Source organism: Chiroxiphia lanceolata (assembly GCF_009829145.1).
Source record: "Chiroxiphia lanceolata isolate bChiLan1 chromosome W unlocalized genomic scaffold, bChiLan1.pri scaffold_40_arrow_ctg1, whole genome shotgun sequence".
NCBI lineage: Eukaryota > Metazoa > Chordata > Aves > Passeriformes > Pipridae > Chiroxiphia > Chiroxiphia lanceolata.
Genome location: NW_022476499.1, coordinates 1,017,470 through 1,026,986, shown reverse-complemented (window position 1 = coordinate 1,026,986; position 9,517 = coordinate 1,017,470). Strand labels below are relative to the sequence as shown.

Genomic DNA, 9,517 nt, shown 5'->3' with positions numbered 1-9,517 from the left:
GAGGGATAAAGCAGGGCTCTGGTCACGAAGACTGAATCTCTATTAGTTGGTTCTTCAAAGAGCTCTGAGGAGCATGGCAGGCTGCGGCACTGCTGGGGAGCGAGATTGGTAGCAGAAGCATTTCTGCTGGGGACAAGTAAAGTTTTGGTTTTAGTCTGGTGCAGTGTCACCAGTGCTACGGGGATGCAGTGCACGGGAGAGGCACCTGCTACTGAGAAAGCATGGCATGGCATGTCCCACCAGCTAATAGAGATTCAGTCTTCGTGAGGAGAGCCCTCCTTTATCCCTCCTCCTGCTCAGATGAGCAGGGAACAGTCTGTTTCACCTGAAATATGTATGCTACTCCTGCAAACAGGGAGTTTTCAATGTGTTACCAACCAGGAGAAAATTGGAAGTAGTACCATAGGCAGCCAGGAGGCAGAATTGGACGCATAATTAAAGTTAGTGAGATAAAGCTTGATAGGCCAGGAACACATTAAAGATGTTAGAGTGGTGTATCTTGCGCTGCGCTGTCCTGTGCATGTCACTTGGCACTCAGGCATTCTGTCACAAGCCTGTGCTCTGTGTAGGACTGATACGCCTTGTTTCCATAGAGGCGCTACTTTGCTACTTTGCTGTAGAACCAATTAACCGAGTTGTGTGTTTCTAAGAAAGTATCCTGAAACCTCCAAAGACCACGGTGTCAATGAGTCCGTGTCCACCAGGGCACAGGAATACAGAACCGTCGCCCCCTTAGGGGTCCGGAGAGACAGAGGACGGTCCAAAGGCGATCTCCCGACACCGACAGCAGCCCCGTTGGCGCCCGCAGCTCTCTGGACTCTTTAGCAGCGCGTACCGGGAGCTTGGGTCTGTGGCCCATGAGCTGCCGGTAGAAATGGATAAAACCACCGAATCGTATGTTGGTGTGTGAGTACTTGATGGTGATTTCACTGCCCTCGGTGGTCTCTGACAATGGGTCCTGAGGCACCTGGGTTCTGCTTGCAGACACTGTAGGGGAGATAAAGAAGAAAAGCCGTCAGAAGTGCTGTTTCCCAGAAAAAAGGGCACAGAATCAGTCATGACCACACGGAGAAGAATTTTAAGAGGATGTCAAGGAGTGCAGTAGTGGAAGTGTCCATCAGAAGTGTCTCCTCCTGGAGAGATAAGTGCGGGAAACAGAGGTGGATTGGTGGAGTCACTGAAGAATAGAAATCTGCGGGAATAAGCAAAGCAAAGAGAGGAAGAATAGTAGGAAAGGGGAAAGACGTACTGCAGGAGTCCTCTGAAGGACAGAGGGTAAAGCAAGGGAAGAGGAACGGCTAGACAAAGAAAACAGCGATGAGTGTTCCGAGGGAGTGCTTTATGGAGCAGTGGGAGGGACGGACGGGAGGATAGTTCGGGGGCAGAGTTCTGTGAAGAACCTGCCAGGCAGGACGGCAGTCTCGAGGGACCTGCACGATCACCACAGCCGCTGGCCCGGCTCCCACAGTCCCCGGCCGCCAGCCCAGAGCACCGAGCAGAACCGAGGCCAGTGCCACCAGCACCGCCAGCCCCACTCCCCGCCAGCACCGCAGCCGCCGAACCGCCGCCCGGCGTCCCGTTGCCCCCGCCAGTCCCGGCTCTCTGCTCCGGGTGGGCCGGCACCTCTCCACCTCCTCTCCCTCCTCTGTCTTCCTCTCCCTCCCTCTCTTCACCGCAGAGGAGGTGAGGCCGTGCTGGGTGGCAAGGGTGAGGGTTGTTATCGGGGAGCTCAAGATTGACAGACCATGAGTTCCTTTCAACGCCACCGTCTCTTCACTCACATCTCTCCTCTGTTGGCATGTGGAGACTCCTGAATTTTCTTCCAAGGTACGCACTTTTGAGAATGGTAGGAGGGTACGTGAGGCATAATATACCTGAACTGGATATACTGGAGCCAGAATATCTACAGTAGGCTGAGATGCACTCAGTGGGCAGAGCAAAAAGATGGGCACGAGACGAAAACATCCCTCCGGGCTCAGCGCGCCGCCGGGCTCCTACTCTCCTGGCCTGTCCCGGGGAGCATCCCTGCTGGAAGCAGGAGCACTTCTGCTGGGGACAAAGTTCACTTGGGGTTTTGTCGGGGGCTGTGGCAACAGTGCTACCTCAAGGCAGTGCGTGGGAAGAGCACCTTCCCCAGAGAAAACTAGGACGAGGCATGGCATTGGTCCTGCTTTGGACTTCATGGAGATACAGTCTCCGTAAGTGAGCTCTGCTGTGTCCCTCCTCCTGCTCCTCTTGCTCAGAGGACCAGGGAACAGCCTGTCTGTCACATCTGAACTGGATGTGCTGGAACCAGCACATCTGCAGGAGGTTGAGGGGCACCCAGAGGTACAGCCAAAATTTCATTCTCTTTCCCGTCTCTCACCTCCTTATAGGAGGACATGAAGGACTGTCAGGGCAGGGTGTGATCTATTGCCATGTACACTGGAAAACCCAGGTCAACTCCCCAGGGCATTCATCACAGACCTGCCAACCAGTCTTGGTTGGCGCTCACACCAGAACCACTACTTCCAGCACTGGTTTCTTACTCAGCCCACAGAGGTTCTTTAGCCTTCCTTGGATAGACATGGAAGGGCTAAAGAGGGTGTCTCTGTTTGCATTGCAGAGACAAGTCTTGAGCACACACCTGGTGTTAGTGTGGGGAGATGACCCTGAGGAAGCCCCTGGGGGAGCCTTGAAATTTTGTGGGACAAAGAGTGTCTTGGTGTCTCTTTACATTTATGATTCTAAACCCTGGTAAAGCCCTGGATGCAGCTCTGGGATGTGCTTCTCTGGACAGAACTCCCCGTGTCTGTCCCTCAGGCCGTGGAGCATCTCTGATAGTGATAGAGTAGGTGGTACTCCACAGGGCTGAGGTTCATCTAGGCTCCGGAAGTGGTAGCAGGAGCCCCAGGAGATACTGCCCCTGCTACCATGAACTGTCTGTGTCTGTTTGCAAGGGAAAGACTCGTGTGTCTGAAAACCCTTGTGTGACCGAGTAGTGAGCCCCCGCCAGGGTTCCACTGACTCTCGGCCAACTGGTCATCCACCAGGACCCCAGAGGCCATTTTCCAGCGCTGCTATGCAGCATGTCATTCCCGGTCTGTCTGTACATCTGGGGTTACCCCATCCCAGAGAGAGAATCCAGCACTTCTGTAGCGGCGGGGTTCTTGTATAACAAGAAAATAAGACGCTCCTCGTGCGGTGGTGTGGACAAAGAGAGTTTATTTCAAAATTCCCGGTCCTTATTTCCCTACATACCATGTGACTTTCTTAACCAATCAGTTTACTAACTCTGGGGCATGCTCTCTTGGCTCTGTACCTGGGCACATCCTCTGTGCCTTTAACCATACCTCTACACATCCCCTTCTTTAATTATATTAAGAAGTCACCAAAACAGTATGAACAGAAATGCAAAAAACAATGCAAACAATAATTTTAACACTTACAACATTATAAAACTACCGAGCTTCGCAGTGATCCCGCACATTGCTTTGCTCAGTTTCTTAACTCTAATATAAACCTTTTTAAAACTTTCTTACATTCCTATAGGTTAGTGCAACTTGGATGGAAAACTTTATTAACTTAGGGGTCTTATCTTAACTGTGTATAAACTATAACTTTTCTTAATCTGAAGGTTTTTATAACTGGAGAATTCAACTTTATTTAAGAAACAGGGTAACCTTAGCAAACTACAATTTCTTAAAAGCGACCTGTGGTTGAGGTAATGTCATTTGTGAGGTGTTTGTTTTTTATTATTTGATCAGTCAAACACTATTTTCATTCATTCACACATCTCATTCATCGGTGGCCACCGCACACTTGAACACACACGCACACGCACATTTCAGAGACTGCTTTGCACCACGTTGGTCATTTCCTAATGTAAACTTGAAACATAACCTTAACTCTTTTCAAACTTCTGCGTTACTCTGGTTCCGGCTGCTGTGGTCACATATTTGAATAGGGTTTTACACACTCGGAAGAAACCTGCTTGAGTTCTTTTTTCTATATCTGCATAGGCATAGCTTTCTCTCCATGGCATAAATCCTAGGAGTCTCGTCCGTTGTCCTGAAATCAAATCTTACTATGATTAGTAGCTTAGGAGAAACAAACGCCTGAGGTGTGTGCTGCTTTTCAGATCTGCTTCTTTCAGCACTGTCACAACTCAAAAATTGATAACATACATAGCTTTTTACAGATGTTTTTACAGGTTACACCGGTTCTCCCCCCTTTTGTTTAAACTTAGCATGTGTTTCAAAATGTGATTTTACTTTTGCTGTGTTATGGCTTGGTGTGAAATGCTTGTGACATGAGAATTTTCCTATCTGATAGGAAGTAGCTGCTTATTATTAATGTTAATCCATTTCAGTGTATCAATGTTGCTTAGCAACTAACTTGTATTTTACACTTTTGTGTTCTGTCTAGTGGATGTAGTGGCAGTTATGTTTTGTGGATGTGTATCTATTTGCATGTACATTTCAATATGTCCAATTCAGATATGTATATATCTATTTGTTAGATCTCACTTGCCATTAACCAGCTAGGGTTAATGCTTTCTCTGACACCGCATTAGATGATTTCCTGACAGTGTGGGTATACTTTGATGATGCAGTTTTTATTAATTGTTACTTTGAATGGTCTCTTAGAGAACTTGTATTTTGATGTAGTGAATGAAACAATTGCTTGCCTTAAAACTCTGGGTATAGTGTTAAGATTGCTGCTTTAGCAGCTTCTTAGTTACTGTCAGTTATTGTCTGTGGCGTGTCAGGATGTGATTTTGTATGCACTTGTATAGAATCATACCTTTTGTAACTCACAGGAACCAAACAGAACGCATTTCAAACAACAGGTAAGGGTAACAATATCTCAAGGAAATTAACTTTCAAGACAGAATATCAACCTTATAGCATAATAAACACAATCATAACATCAGAGTATTGTTCAACAATTTTCCAAGGTAATACGAATGACAATCAATTCCAGAACTATACAGAAGCTTGGTTCATGACTGTAGTTTTCTTACTGATCAGTGGCAGGATTTATTCAAGTCATTGCAGCATTTTGTGTTTCCTAGATGCATGTGTGAAGGCCCTGAGGCCTTTCACTGGTTCAGTTTCGCATTTGGTGTGACCTCTAAAGGTAAATTGCTGATTTCTGCCACAATCTGTGCTTAAGGAGATGAATTAAAATATTACCACTAAAACTTGTCAGGGCATCTTAAGATCCGGCATCCTCAGCATCATCCTATCCAAATTGTCTTTCAAAGCTGGAATGTTGGTAAAGGCAGGATCTCCTCCGTCCAGTTTTCTCAGTCGTGCTCTGCCCTAAATAACAAGCTTGCAAACTCTCATTAGCAATTTACACAGATTTAGGTGGTGGTATGACAGCAAAGGCTGTTCTAGAACCAACAGTGGGCTTCTCTCAGTTTGATCCCACTGAAACAAACTGCAATGCTTCATACCTGCTGGAAACAAAAACTAGGCAGATTTGCCTTTCAGAATCTCTGTTGTTTGCTTTTTATCACCTTGATATAATTCTCTAACACTTGGTTTGCCTCTGCAGCTAGCGATTTGTCAGACTTTAGGTTGGAGTTCTCCCTTTGCAACACAAAGAGAGGGTATAGGTCCCCTAGGGTTATGCTTAAGACAGGTTTTAAGCAATTGGTAGTTCTCTGAGGTTTCTGCAACTCGTGTAAATACAAATGTTTTTTACCTCGAGCTGTGTCACCTGTGTAGAGTCTTTTTGCTGTGTTCTCCTGTCTCGGGCAAGTCCAGAGTTGTGGTTGTTGGATTCTTCCTGAAACAACCTGAAGATCTGCACCTTGGGCAGTTTTGGTTAAAGTAGCAGGAACAAATAGCAGTTCATTTTTAGTGGCCGTGGTTATTAATGTCCTTTACATAATGATGTATTATGGCTGTTTGATACTTTATCAAGGTATTTTGCATCCCCTGAGGAAGGGCAACCCAGCAGTGACTTTGCATAGACTGTGCACTGATTAAAACCATGATGGAAAAGAAGGGTTTCTGGGCATCCTCAGGGTGAAGGAGTATGGTAAAGGAATGTTTTTTTGAATCAGTTACCACTCGTGACCAATTTGCTAGAAGCCTTATAGGTAGGGGCAGTCCGATCTGCAAGGCTTCTGCATGTTTTTTGACTGCGTGTTCTGCTGTTAACCTTGGCAGTGTTTTCCACCTGTCACCTTTCTTTGGGGTACAGGGTACATGGTTACTTTGGGGGTTGGTTATTGGCATTTTGTGACTTGCCTTAATCTGTTTCCTTTCTTGCACATGAAAGGTAGTCCCACAAAGGATTACAGCAAGCAGGGCTCCTACAAGCAGTATAATGCTTGTAGCACATCTTTTGCCTTGCTTATGGCACCTTTGGTACAACTCAGTCATTTCTCTGCTGCTAGGGTGTCTATGGAATGTTGCTATTAGGGGCTTCCAAGGACAACTTTCCTGAAAGTGACCTATTTCTCCACAACTAAAACAACTGGCTGTGTGTCTGACTTCCTTCTGTACTCTTATCTGGGCATCTAAAGCTGCAACTAAAGAGGCAGGTAGCTGCTTCTCAGAGCTAGCTCCTTGGTAGGGCTGTACCAGCTCAATAAAGCCACAGTTCTCCCTTGCAGGAGGGCTCTGCAAAGCTCTTTCACTGCTTGCATTTTCCCTTTCAAAAGCCAAATGCTCGTACAGCATCTCTCTGGTTTCATTGTATTCAATTTGCTTGTTTAAAGCAGACTGCAACTGGTCCAAGCATCTTAAATTTAACTCAGTATAACTTTGTAACCCTTTAATGGGGGACAGATAATCGTCTTGATCTGCAGTGAAAATGCTTTCCATAGCTTTTAGGGCTCGCCTGGCTATCTCTCTATGGTACTTTGATTGTACTTCTAAGTCATTTGTTTCCCCTTTTAATTGGTGTGCCTTAATGCTCGCCTGTGGACATTTAATATGAACAGAGCAATTTTTCTGAAAATCAGTTAACCAAACTGTATATTGGGTGTCACTGAGAACTAATTTTACCAGTTCTTCCCAGTCATATGTGGTGAAAGGATAGGTGTAACTCAATGCCTCCAAATATTCGAATATTTTGGTTAAAGACAGACCAGAACCTCTTATCAATTGCCTCAGGTTCTCTGTGGCCCTATGCAGGGCTTGACTCTGAGGGGGCTGGCTTTGGCTGATATCGCCTGGGCATGCCTGATTAACATTCAGGCTTTCCATGCGAATTGCCTTGTCTAGACATTGTTCCCACATGTTGGCTGATTGCTCTTTATCTGCCCCTTTGTTCCCTCTCGTTGGAACCTTGTTTTGTTCTGTCTCCCCCTCCTTCTTCCCCTCCCCCCATCCCTCCCATTTCTCCCCCTTTGTTGTCCCGGGGTAACCGGTTCCCTGTGGGGGGATGGTGGGTGGTACAGGGGGCGAGTAGGGGGCGGGGTTGCCTCCCTCCTCGTGTCTGTGGGTAGGACGGGGCTGCGCCTGGGCCGGAAGAGAAAGTTTGGGGCTTGGGCCGTGTGGTGGGGAACATGGCTGTGGCCACACGGGGCCACGTGGTCGCTGGTCATCCGCAGCGAAATGGGGTAGGCACGCTGAATTACCCTCCCAATCGCTGTAACAGAATTGCTTGCTTCGGTTCCATGGGTCAGGAACTGGCATTGCAATTCTGTCCCGTCCCAGCAACTGTGTTCTCCCGGCTCCCGTCCCCGGTATGTTCCTGTGTTACTATGTTGTGTTGTGCTGCTATCAGCAGTGTGTGCAGGGGGTTGGGTTTTTTGTTCTTCCCTGTGTGCCTTGTGCAGGCAGAGTTTATCACCGAGTAAACTGCTTTTATGTTGCAAAAACTGGCAAAAGTTTGTGTCTGTGTTTCGTTTCAATGTATCATGAGGTTTCTATGGAAACAAGTGTCTGTGTTTACCATATCTACGACCGGCTGGGAGCACACGTGTTCTGAGTCTTTTGTAGCAGTTTGGTTTTGTCCTGCAGTCTTTTCTCTGCGTTTTTTTCTCGGCGTCTCTGCGGGGGTCCGGGCTTGATTCGGCTGTGGCGCGGGGGGGAGCGGTGCTGCTCCAACGGCGTGGGGGTCGGCGGCGGCGCGACTCGGCGTGGGGCAGGATCGGCGGGCGCGGGCGTCCGCGATGAACGTTGGCGGGCAGGGGTGGCTGGATCCTCGGGTGGGCTGCAGCGGCGGCGGCTCTGCGCGGGACGTCCTCGGCGCGCGCGGCTCGCGGGCGCTGCGTGGCGCGGGGCCGGCGGGCGGTCCTAGCGCCGGTCCGGCGGCAACAGGCGGCGAAAAGCGGCAAAAAGTTCTTTGGGGTTTTCGCGGCTTCTGAAAAGTTTTTCCTCAGCTTGGAGGGTCTACACTGTCGTTACAGACAGGCAGGGGCAGCAGCACTCTCGGCGCGGGTCCGTGCCGCGGCGCGGTGGGGCGGCCAGCACACGTGCTTGGCTCAGCCGTTTCCCCGGTACTTTCAAACTGTGATAGCCAATAAAGACCAAAAAGGAGATAATTTGCTTATCAACTTATATTTGCAACACTGTAACTACAAACTGTGATAGGCATATTGATTGTATCATATACATGTACATTTTGCAGGTTTTTGCTAAGTGTTTTATATATGGGTTTTCTTACAGCCAAAGCTAAAAGGGGTTATCTCTACAGCCAGTCCTAATTCATGTATTCTTGGACTAACAGGCGCCTAAAGATATAAAGTTCTACTATATTTACAGCCAAAGCTAAAAAGGTCATCTCTATAGCCAGTCCTAATTCATGTCTTCCTGGACTAACAGGCGCCTATAGATTTAAAGTTCTACTGTATTTCATTCTTAGGGAAGTTTTAGACCTCTTGACCTTGTGAGGGTCTGTTTTATTTCTTTGTGGGGATGTAGTTTAGTTTTACAATCCATATTTTTATTTGTTCCACGAATCATGATTATTTATATATCAACCATAGCGTTATGTTACAATAATTAGTGATATTTTGTAGATCTTAGAAATATATATATAAAATGATACTTAAAGCAATATGAGAGGGAACTAATTACGTCAAGAAAAGGACCCGAAAAGAGAACAGAACTATTTCCCAGCGGCAAGCTGGCACATGCGCAGAGGAAGCCGACCACATCAAAAGGATAAAGTGAAGCTAGCCGAGCTTGTCTCCTAGCAACAAGATAACGCATGCGTACAGCTTCTCGGCTACAGAACAGAGCCGGCGCAGAGAGACCTGATGACGTACAACGGAGGAATCAGAAAAAGGAGGGGATTTTGAACAAAGACAAGCAGCTACAAACCTATAAAAGGCAGACTGAAAATTATTGAGGTGTGCCTTGATGAACAAGGAAGGTTCATCAAGTCACCCAGCGCTGTTTTGCTTATTTGATTTTATATAAATCTATAATAAATTTTTTTCTACAATATTTAAATCTAGTGCGGATTTTACTTATAACAATTTTTGGTGCCGCGACTCGGATCGGGGTTCCTGGGCGGCGGAACTACTACCCGGGGCGGGTACCCCGTCCTTGTTTTTTGGATGGTC

At 47.2% G+C, this 9,517-nt stretch overlaps 1 long non-coding RNA gene across 1 annotated transcript; it reads left to right on the top strand.

Annotated features, from left to right (window-relative positions):
• Nucleotides 1-304: 304 nt before the first annotated feature.
• On the top strand, nt 305-9,266 carry LOC116781361. The gene is made up of 3 exons (XR_004354855.1): nt 305-314; nt 356-358; nt 9,129-9,266. It is a non-coding gene; the product is annotated as an uncharacterized LOC116781361 (long non-coding RNA).
• Nucleotides 9,267-9,517: the final 251 nt, after the last annotated feature.